Source organism: Scyliorhinus canicula, chromosome 29 (assembly GCF_902713615.1).
Source record: "Scyliorhinus canicula chromosome 29, sScyCan1.1, whole genome shotgun sequence".
Taxonomy (NCBI): Eukaryota; Metazoa; Chordata; class Chondrichthyes; order Carcharhiniformes; family Scyliorhinidae; genus Scyliorhinus; species Scyliorhinus canicula.
This window is the reverse complement of record NC_052174.1, coordinates 11569611-11578394: the sequence shown is the minus strand read 5'-3', so window position 1 is coordinate 11578394 and position 8784 is coordinate 11569611.

Below are 8784 nucleotides of genomic sequence, written 5' to 3'. Positions count from 1 at the left end.
AAGCAAGTCAAAACAGTGAGAAACAACGGCAGTAGCTGGCGGGTATGTAGCTCTAACGAAGTACTAAAGTCTCACTGTGGAGTTGCAACAGGGCAGCACCGCAGAGAGCGGTATCCTGGCTGGAGCTCGGAATCGTAAATCCTGGAGAACTAATAGAGTCATAAATGTTTACAGCGTGGAAACAGGCCCTTCGGCCCAGCTGGTCCATGCCGCCCAGCTTCTATCACTAAGCTAGTCCCACTTGCCCGCATTTGGCCCACTGGTTTAGCTCACTCGGCTAAATCGCTGGCTTTGAAAGCAGACCAAGCAGGCCAGCAGCACGGTTCGATTCCCGTACCAGCCTCCCCGGACAGGCGCCGGAATGTGGCCACTAGGGGCTTTTCACAGTCACTTCATTTGAAGCCTACTCGTGACAATAAGCGATATTCATTTAATTTCATTTCCCTCTTATACCCACCCTGCCCATGTAACTGTCTAACTGCTTTTTAAAGGACTAAATTGTACCCGTCTCTACCACTGCCTCTGGCAGCTCATTCCAGACGCTCACCACCCTCTGTGTGAAGAAATTTCCCCTCTGGTCTCTTTTGTATCTCCCCCCTCTCACCTTCAACCTTTGCCCTCTAGTTCTAGCCTCATGTACCTTTGGGAAGAGATGTTGACTCTACATAATCGATGCTCCTCATTAATTTATAGACCTCTATAAGATCACCGCTCGGCCTCCTACGCTCCAGGGAAATAGTCCCAGCCTATCCAGCCTCTCCTTATAACTCAGACCATCAAGTCCTGGTAGCATCCTCGTAAATCTCTTCTGCACTCTTTCTAGTTTAACAATATCCTTCCTATAATAGGGTGACCAGAACTGAACACAGTATTCCATGTGAGGTCTTACCAATGTCTTGTACAACTTCAACAAGACGTCCCAACTCCTGTATTCAATATTCTGACCAATAAAACCTCACCTTCTTCACCACCCTGTCCACCTGGGACTCCACCTTCAAGGAGCTATGAACCTGTACCCCTCGATCTCTTTGTTCTGTAACTCTGCCCAACTCCCTACCATTAACTGAGTAGCTCCTGCCCTTGTTGTAAGCAAAACTGAACTTTATTTCCGAATTAGAACTGACTGCTAGCAGTAAATGGCTGAGACTTTTGAAGTCGGAAGGCAGTCAAATACAAACTGCTGAGTCCGTCCCAAGTCTGCGATAGTACAGAAAAGAAGGCGATTCTTATACATTATAGGATCAAGATAACATGAATACAACTTGGTCAGGAATTTGATCGAAAGTAAAACATAAGTAATAATCGTTACAATGGCATCACCTTGCTGACCTTTAGGGGACTGGAGTCTCATATCATTATCTTGTCTTTGTTTTAAGAACTGGACAAACTTGTTTACGAACAGGAAGAGACAGTTGTTCAGCTTGTTATGTATTGAGACTGCTTCTAGGTTCAAGCCTTATCTAGACTCTCAGAGTCACCCAGTTCCCAGGACAGGCTGTCTCTGTGTATTTTGTATCTGTGTCTTAGGTTAAATTCAATTGTACCAAGAAGACTTGACTAGTTTTCCCATCATGCCATTATTTGCTTCACACAATACCACACCCTGATTTGATCGATGCATCACCTCACATTTATCCAAATTAAACTTCATCTGCCATTCATCAGCCCACTGGCCCAATTGGTCAATATTCTGTTGCAATCATCTGTAACCTTCTTCACTGTCCACTATGCCACCAACCTTGGTGACTTGTTTTCAAAATCCCGCCATGGTGTCATTCGCTGTGTAACTCTGATATATGCAGCGACGACGCTAGTTTTGAATGTGCCGAACAGGTTTTAGTCACGATCCTCAGTTTACTTGTCTCTGAGTCCGCACCCAGGCTTAACCAGTCAAGCACAGTGAGCATCAGTAGTAAGCAGACTCACGCAATTGAAGATAGAACACCTGCACGTGGGGAAATTTAAACGCAGGCAGTTAAGCAAAGTCGTGTCAGAAACGGTGAGCGTAAATCTGACAGATTGTCACAAACCTGGTGGAGGTAACTCTGTTTCACCCTCCGTGCACAATGCTCGAAGTTTCCATGACATCTTTGAGAATGCAGCCCGCCACCATCTTCCCACGGGGTAGTTAGGAGTTGGCCATAAATGAGGGCCTGGCCAGCGGCGTTCAGCCTGTGTGGGTGGACAAAACGCGAACAGGTCCACCGTGCCGTTTGTATTCCACGTGAGCCTCCGTCCACCCGTAATTCAGCCAAACCCCATCTACTATCCCCTTCTCCCTTGTGTGTGCTTATCCGCCTTTTCCTCAAACGCCGTTCAGTCGCTTTTGTCATCTGCACTGTAGGCAGCACGGTAGCATAGTGGTTAGCACGAATGCTTCACAGCTCCAGGGTCCCAGGTTCGATTCCCGGCTGGGTCACTGTCTGTGCGGAGTCTGCACATCCTCCCCGTGTGTGCGTGGGTTTCCTCTGGGTGCTCCGGTTTCCTCCCACAGTCCAAAGATGTGCAGGTTAGGGTGGATTGGCCGTGATAAATTGCCCTTAGTGTCCAAAATTGCCCTTAGTGTTGGGTGGGGTTACTGGGTTATGGGGATAGGGTGGAGGTGTTGACCTTGGGTGCGGTGCTCTTTCCAAGAGCCGGGGAAGACTCGATGGGCTGAGTGGCCTCCTTCTGCACTGCAAATTCTATGATGCACCTGTGGGAGCGAATTCCGCATACTCACCCTCTCCGGACAAAGATGTTCCTCCTGAATTCCGCAATACAATCGCGAACAGCAGTCAACAATGCCACCAGGGTCAACAATGCCGCCTGGCAGTGGCTGGCAGTGCGGGCAGAGTGACCAGGAGGACCGCCGTCCACTGTAGGCAGGAGATCAACAACTTCCATCGAGCTGCAAGGGTACGTTACCACCTCTCTCTACTGGCATCAGTCCTGCCTGGCACCCCTCAAATTCCAACCTCCCCCCCCCCCCCTCCCCAATCCACTGGCTGACACCTCGCACCCTCCCCACATTCCATCTTCCAACACATTCCTCAGAACCCCCCTGGCAGCCACTGACACAACCTCTTGATGTCCGGGTGCGCTGACCCACACATGCCACCTGTTATAGACCCCCGCTGACCCACAATGCCCTCTCTTTGACCTGGAGGGGAAGATAGCCCATAATCAACAGGATGGGGCCAAGACGGGGGGGGGGTGGGGTCCCAGAGATTCGTGTTATCATCCCCCATGAGGTGTGGGCCCTGGAGATGGCCCCGAGGGGCGAGCAGTCGCCAATAGCAAGGTTGGCCTGCCCCCAGAGAAGGGATCCGCTGCTCCTTCACCCAGACCACTCGTCTCAAGTGAGTTGTTCATGTCAGACAAAATAATCATTCCCTCTCACTGACCATATGGCCCTTTTCCTGTTAGGTGGATTGATTACATAGAACATACAGTGCAGAAGGAGGCCATTCGGCCCATCGAGTCTGCACCAACCCACCCAAGCCCCCACCTCCACCCTATCCCCATAACCCCTCCTGAACACAATTGGACACTAAGGGCAATTTAGCGTGGCCAATCCACCTAACCTGCACGTCTTTGGACTGTGGGAGGAAACCGGAGCACCCGGAGGAAACCCACGCACACATGGGGGAGAACTTGCAGACTCCGCACAGACAGTGACCCAGCGGGGAATCGAACCTGGGACCCTGGCGCTGTGAAGCCGCAGTGCTATCCACTGTGCTACCGTGCTGCCCTGTTGGCCATGATATCATTGGCCGTGATAAAATTGCCCTTAGTGTCCAAAACGGTGAGGAGGGGTTACTGGGTTACGGGGATAGGGTGGAAGTGGGGGCTTAAGTGGGTCGGTGCAGACTCACTGGGCCAAATTGGCCTCCTTCTGCACTGTATGTCCTATGTTCTATGTACAGAGCATGGCCCAGTCACTGAGGAGCATCGCTGTAGACCACATGAGACAAGGAAGAGCGAGCACTGAGTGGGCGCTGGTGAGGTCACTATCCGTATCCGGGGGTACGTTCACCATTAAAACATGTCACACGTCATACAGGTGAAGCCTCTGTCACAATGGCGTCTGCCCCCACCCCCTGGCCCCGCCTCCCCCCACCCCAACCGGCACATTGGATCTAAAGCCCCCGATACAGACCACGTTCCGAGGGTGGGTGTGAGCGCGCTGTCAGCAGAAAGACAGGAGTCAGACTTTGGCAGGAACTGAGGAGCACCAGAGATTTCCTCGCAGCGAGCGGTCATCGCTCTCCGGCCTTGTAGAGTGGCCCGCTTGACGGAGCCGACACATTCCCATCACCCGGGAGGGATGTTACACAGACCCTTGGAGAGGGTGGGGGGGGGGGGGGGGGGGGGGAGCAGAATAGTCGGGGAGGGGTGGTTTGATGGGGGGGGGGGGGAGGGTCTCACAATCTGGTGAGCACCCCGCACAGTTTCTGAGGCCCGTCAGGTAGAGGCAGGAACATCCACGGGAGTCGGCAGTCGGAGGTCTGCTGGATCCCAGGAGTCAGATGGGCCCCAGTCAGATGTCCAGCCCCTGGGAGGGGAATGGGGAAGGAGGGCAAAGGGGCAGGGTGGGGATTGGGAGAGGGGGGGGGGGAGATGAGGGGAAGGGGGTATGGGGGAGAGAAATGGGCGGAGGGGGGATTGGGGAGGGAGGGAAATGAGGGGGATGGGGCGGGAAGGAGGTAAATGCGGGGCGGGGGTGTTGAGCTGACAAGACACAGCCTCGTCTTGGGACAATCTGGAGACGATGAGAGGCCTTCGTCCTACTCCCATGTCAGACTTCCGTGGCTGCCTGTCCTCCATCCTCCGACTCCTCCTCAGACTCGTCCTCCAGCCCCTCCTGGACCGCCTACCCAGATGAGGCTACATGTACCCTCCGCCTCGTCCTCCTCCTCCTCCTCCAGCATGCTGGAACCACACAGTCAGCAGGCTCAATGGCAGCACGGATGGCAGCGTGGGCCCCATTATCATAGAATCATAGAATTTACAGCGCAGAAGGAGGCCATTCAGCCCATCGAGTCTGCACCGGCTCTTGGAAAGAGCACCCTACCCAAGGTCAGCACCTCCACCCTATCCCCATAACCCAGTAACCCCACCCAACACTAAGGGCAATTTTGGACTCTAAGGGCAATTTAGCACGGCCAATCCACCCTAACCCGCACATCTTTGGACTGTGGGAGGAAACCGGAGCACCCGGAGGAAACCCACGCACACACGGGGAGGATGTGCAGACTCCGCACAGACAGTGACCCAGCCGGGAATCAAACCTGGGACCCTGGAGCTGTGAAGCGATTGTGCTATCCACAATGCTACCATGCTGCCCTATAACAGGTCTCCGCCTCGGGTCCCAGGCCTCTACATCGGTGTCATCCGCCGTCACCCTCAGCGGTGACCCATTATCCTCTCGAGCTAACCCTCCGAGGTGGCCCTCGAAGGCACCGGGAAACCCCGAGGATGTACCTGCCGTGCGCAATTCCCAGGGTAGCGGGCACGCACGCCCACGATACCCGAGGTGTTGGTCCCACACGATGTGAACATTCAAGGAGTGGAAAAAACCCCTTCCTGTGAATAGAGGTCAGGAAATCCGCCGTCCTTACTCAGTCTGGCCTACAGGTGACTCCAGCCCCACAGAAACGTGGCCTTCTGGCCTATCAAGCCACTCACTTCAATGGCAATTAGGGATAGTGTCATGAATCTGCTTGGAGATAGCGCAGACAAAGGGCCTCAATTGGTAGGCGTGTCTCCCGTTAACAAGTTTAAAAATAGTTTAAATAATACTCAAGTCTGAACATCTTATGGAGGAGGAACAGATTATCATAGAATTTACAGTGCAGAAGGAGGCCACTCGGCCCATTGAGTCTGCACCGGCCCTTGCAAAGAGCACCCTACCCAAGGTCAACACCTCCACCCTATCCCCATAACCCAGTAACCCCACCCAACACTAAGGGCAATTTTGGACACTAAGGGCAATTTATCACGGCCAATCCACCTAACCTGCACATCTTTGTGACTGGAAGGAAACCGGAGCACCCGGAGGAAACCCACGCACACACGGGGAGGACGTGCAGACTCCGCACAGACAGTGACCCAAGCCGGAATCGAACCCGGGACCCTGGAGCTGTGAAGCGATTGTGCTATCCACAATGCTACCGTGCTGCCCTTATATTATAGACAATTATAGACAATTCGGAAGGTTCCCGTGATATACGTATGTTAATGTATAGTTAAGGGGGCGGACAGCCCAGTTTCCAGGAGGCATAATCAAAGAAAAACAAAGGTTTAATTGTCCAGTCGCTGAGAAATGAATGAAATGAAAATGGCTTATTGTCACGAGTAGGCTTCAATGAAGTTACTGTGAAAAGCCCCTAGTCGCCACATTCCGGCACCTGTCCGGGGAGGCTGGTACGGGAATCGAACCATGCTGCTGGCCTGCTTTAAAAGCCAGCGATTTAGCGGAGTGAGCTAAACCAGCCCCTCCAGACGGGAGGCGGGTTACCATCTGACAGTCTCAGAAAGCAGCCAAGCCATTTTCCAGCCACCAAGCTTGAAGGCCAAGGTTACAGCAAACACGCTTCTCAGCCTTCGAGCCAAGGCAGTGCAGAAAACCTTCATTACGGCAGTTTTAAAATACCTTGGCTGGACCTGGAAAAAGACGGTTCCCGAATCTGAGTATTGTGTGGCAGCTACAGCTGGCTATTCAATTTGGATGCTGTTTGGGAAACTGGGCAAGTATTACAGAGTTCAGGTATCGTAGGTATATTTTGTAAACAGTGGGTATGTCCTATAGAAAATGTTCAAACATCTTAAATTGCATGAGAGCAGAGTAGAGTAGAGTGTGTATATGTCTCTTTTTTTTGCTTTAGTAAATAAGTTTTCAGACTTGTTCCACGATGAAAGGGCTATTTATTCTCACTGGTGTCTCATCACCCAAAACAAAACAGAACTATGCACCCCCAGGGTCCCAGGTTCGATTCCCGGCTTGGGTCACTGTCTGTGCGGAGTCTGCACGTTCTCCCCGTGTCTGCGTGGGTTTCCTCCGGGCGCTCCGGTTTCCTCCCACAGTCTAAAGATGTGCCGGGTTAGGTGGATTGGCTGCGCTAAATTGCCCCTTAGTGTCCAAGAAGGTTAAGTGGATAGGGTAGCGATGTGGGCTTGAGTCGGGTGCTCTTTGTAAGGGACGGTGCAGACTCGATGGCCTGAATGGCCTCCTTCTGCACTGTAAATTCTATGGATCTATTCTGTGAGCTGCAAGAGAATGTCAACAGCTCCATACCTCGCCCAAGCCGCACGCCATTTTGACTTGGGAATATAATGCCATTTGATTCAGCGTCACTCAGATACCTGGGGCGTCCTCCCTGAGCAATAGCCACAGGGACTGCGGTGGTTCGAGAATGCAGCACACCATCGTCCTCTCGCAAGCGACTTTGGGGGAGGGGGGGGGGGGGAAGTCGATGCTCACCGGCCTTGGATTGACGAGATAACAAATCTTGGCCTCCTCCTGTGCTGCGAACCCATATGCCTAACGCACTTGGAAACACATCACTCGCACCTTCGTGCCAGTTTGTACAATCCGTGTTCACTCGCCCCCATCAAAGGCCCAAACCTTTTTGGCAAGGGAGGCCTTTACGATAAGCTGACCCGGTTTTACTCATGCGTCTCTCTGCCTGACCTCTCCACAGTCATCAGTGCCACTTTAATTAATGGTGCAACTCTTTCTCTTAAATATGGAGAGTAGAAAAGGCAGGACAGAATTTAGTGACACCCAACGGTGTAACCTTGAAATCAAAAGGTCTGTCATGTGCTGCTGTATGTGTGGTTATTGGCAGAGGCCCCGTATTGCATTCTCTTGTTCAATGTTTAAATTAACGTCCTTCAGCATTTAATACTTCACCAACACCACTCCCCGCCGAACCTATTCAGCTGGGAGTTATGCGTCTGCCAAGGGGCCAGCGCTGTATATTTGAACAGTCAAAGTGAGGCCTGCTATGCTAGGAGGCCTGAGGAACGGTAGAACCCCAAAGCCAGGAAGACTCAGCCTCTGGAGGGCAGAGGAAGGAAGGAATGGGAACTTTACTCTGTTGCTCTGCCACTTCAATGAAATCGGGGTTGCGTGGTGTCCGTGGTCACAAGTTCGAACCTCACGCAAACCACGTGATGCCCAGGGATTGCAGGCACTTAAAGCTTGGACGAAGGCCCTTTGGCCCGTCACGTCTGTACTGGCCGTCAAGAAGCCACGCAGCCTAATCCCGCTTGCTGCCTCTTGGCCTGTACCCTTGTCGGTTAGAATGCTACAAGGGCCAATGCAAGTACCATTCAAATGTGGTGAGGGTTCCTCCCTCTGCCATCCTTTCCGATGGAGAATCGCAGAGTCCCCGCAGTGCAGAAGGAGTCCATTCGGCCCATCTAGTGTGCACCGACCCTCTGAAAGAGCACCGTGATGCACGATGAATTAGGCAAAGACGAGAGTTGGATGCAATCGAGGCTTTATTACACTAAGATGTGTGGCCTCCTACAGCAGCTGGCGAAGTGGCTGCTGTATGGGGAGCACACATATTTATACTCCGCCTACTGGGCGGAGCCAGCAGGCAGGGAACTACCCCCGTACCTGTAGTACAGGGACCTTACCACAAAACACCTACACCGACATCCTCTATATACAATGTATACATCAGTGGTGACTACCACACACCGTACCTAGGCCCACTCATCAGCCCTAGCCCCGTAACCCCACCTCACCTTTTGGACACTAAGGGACAATTTAGCGCGGCCAATCCACCC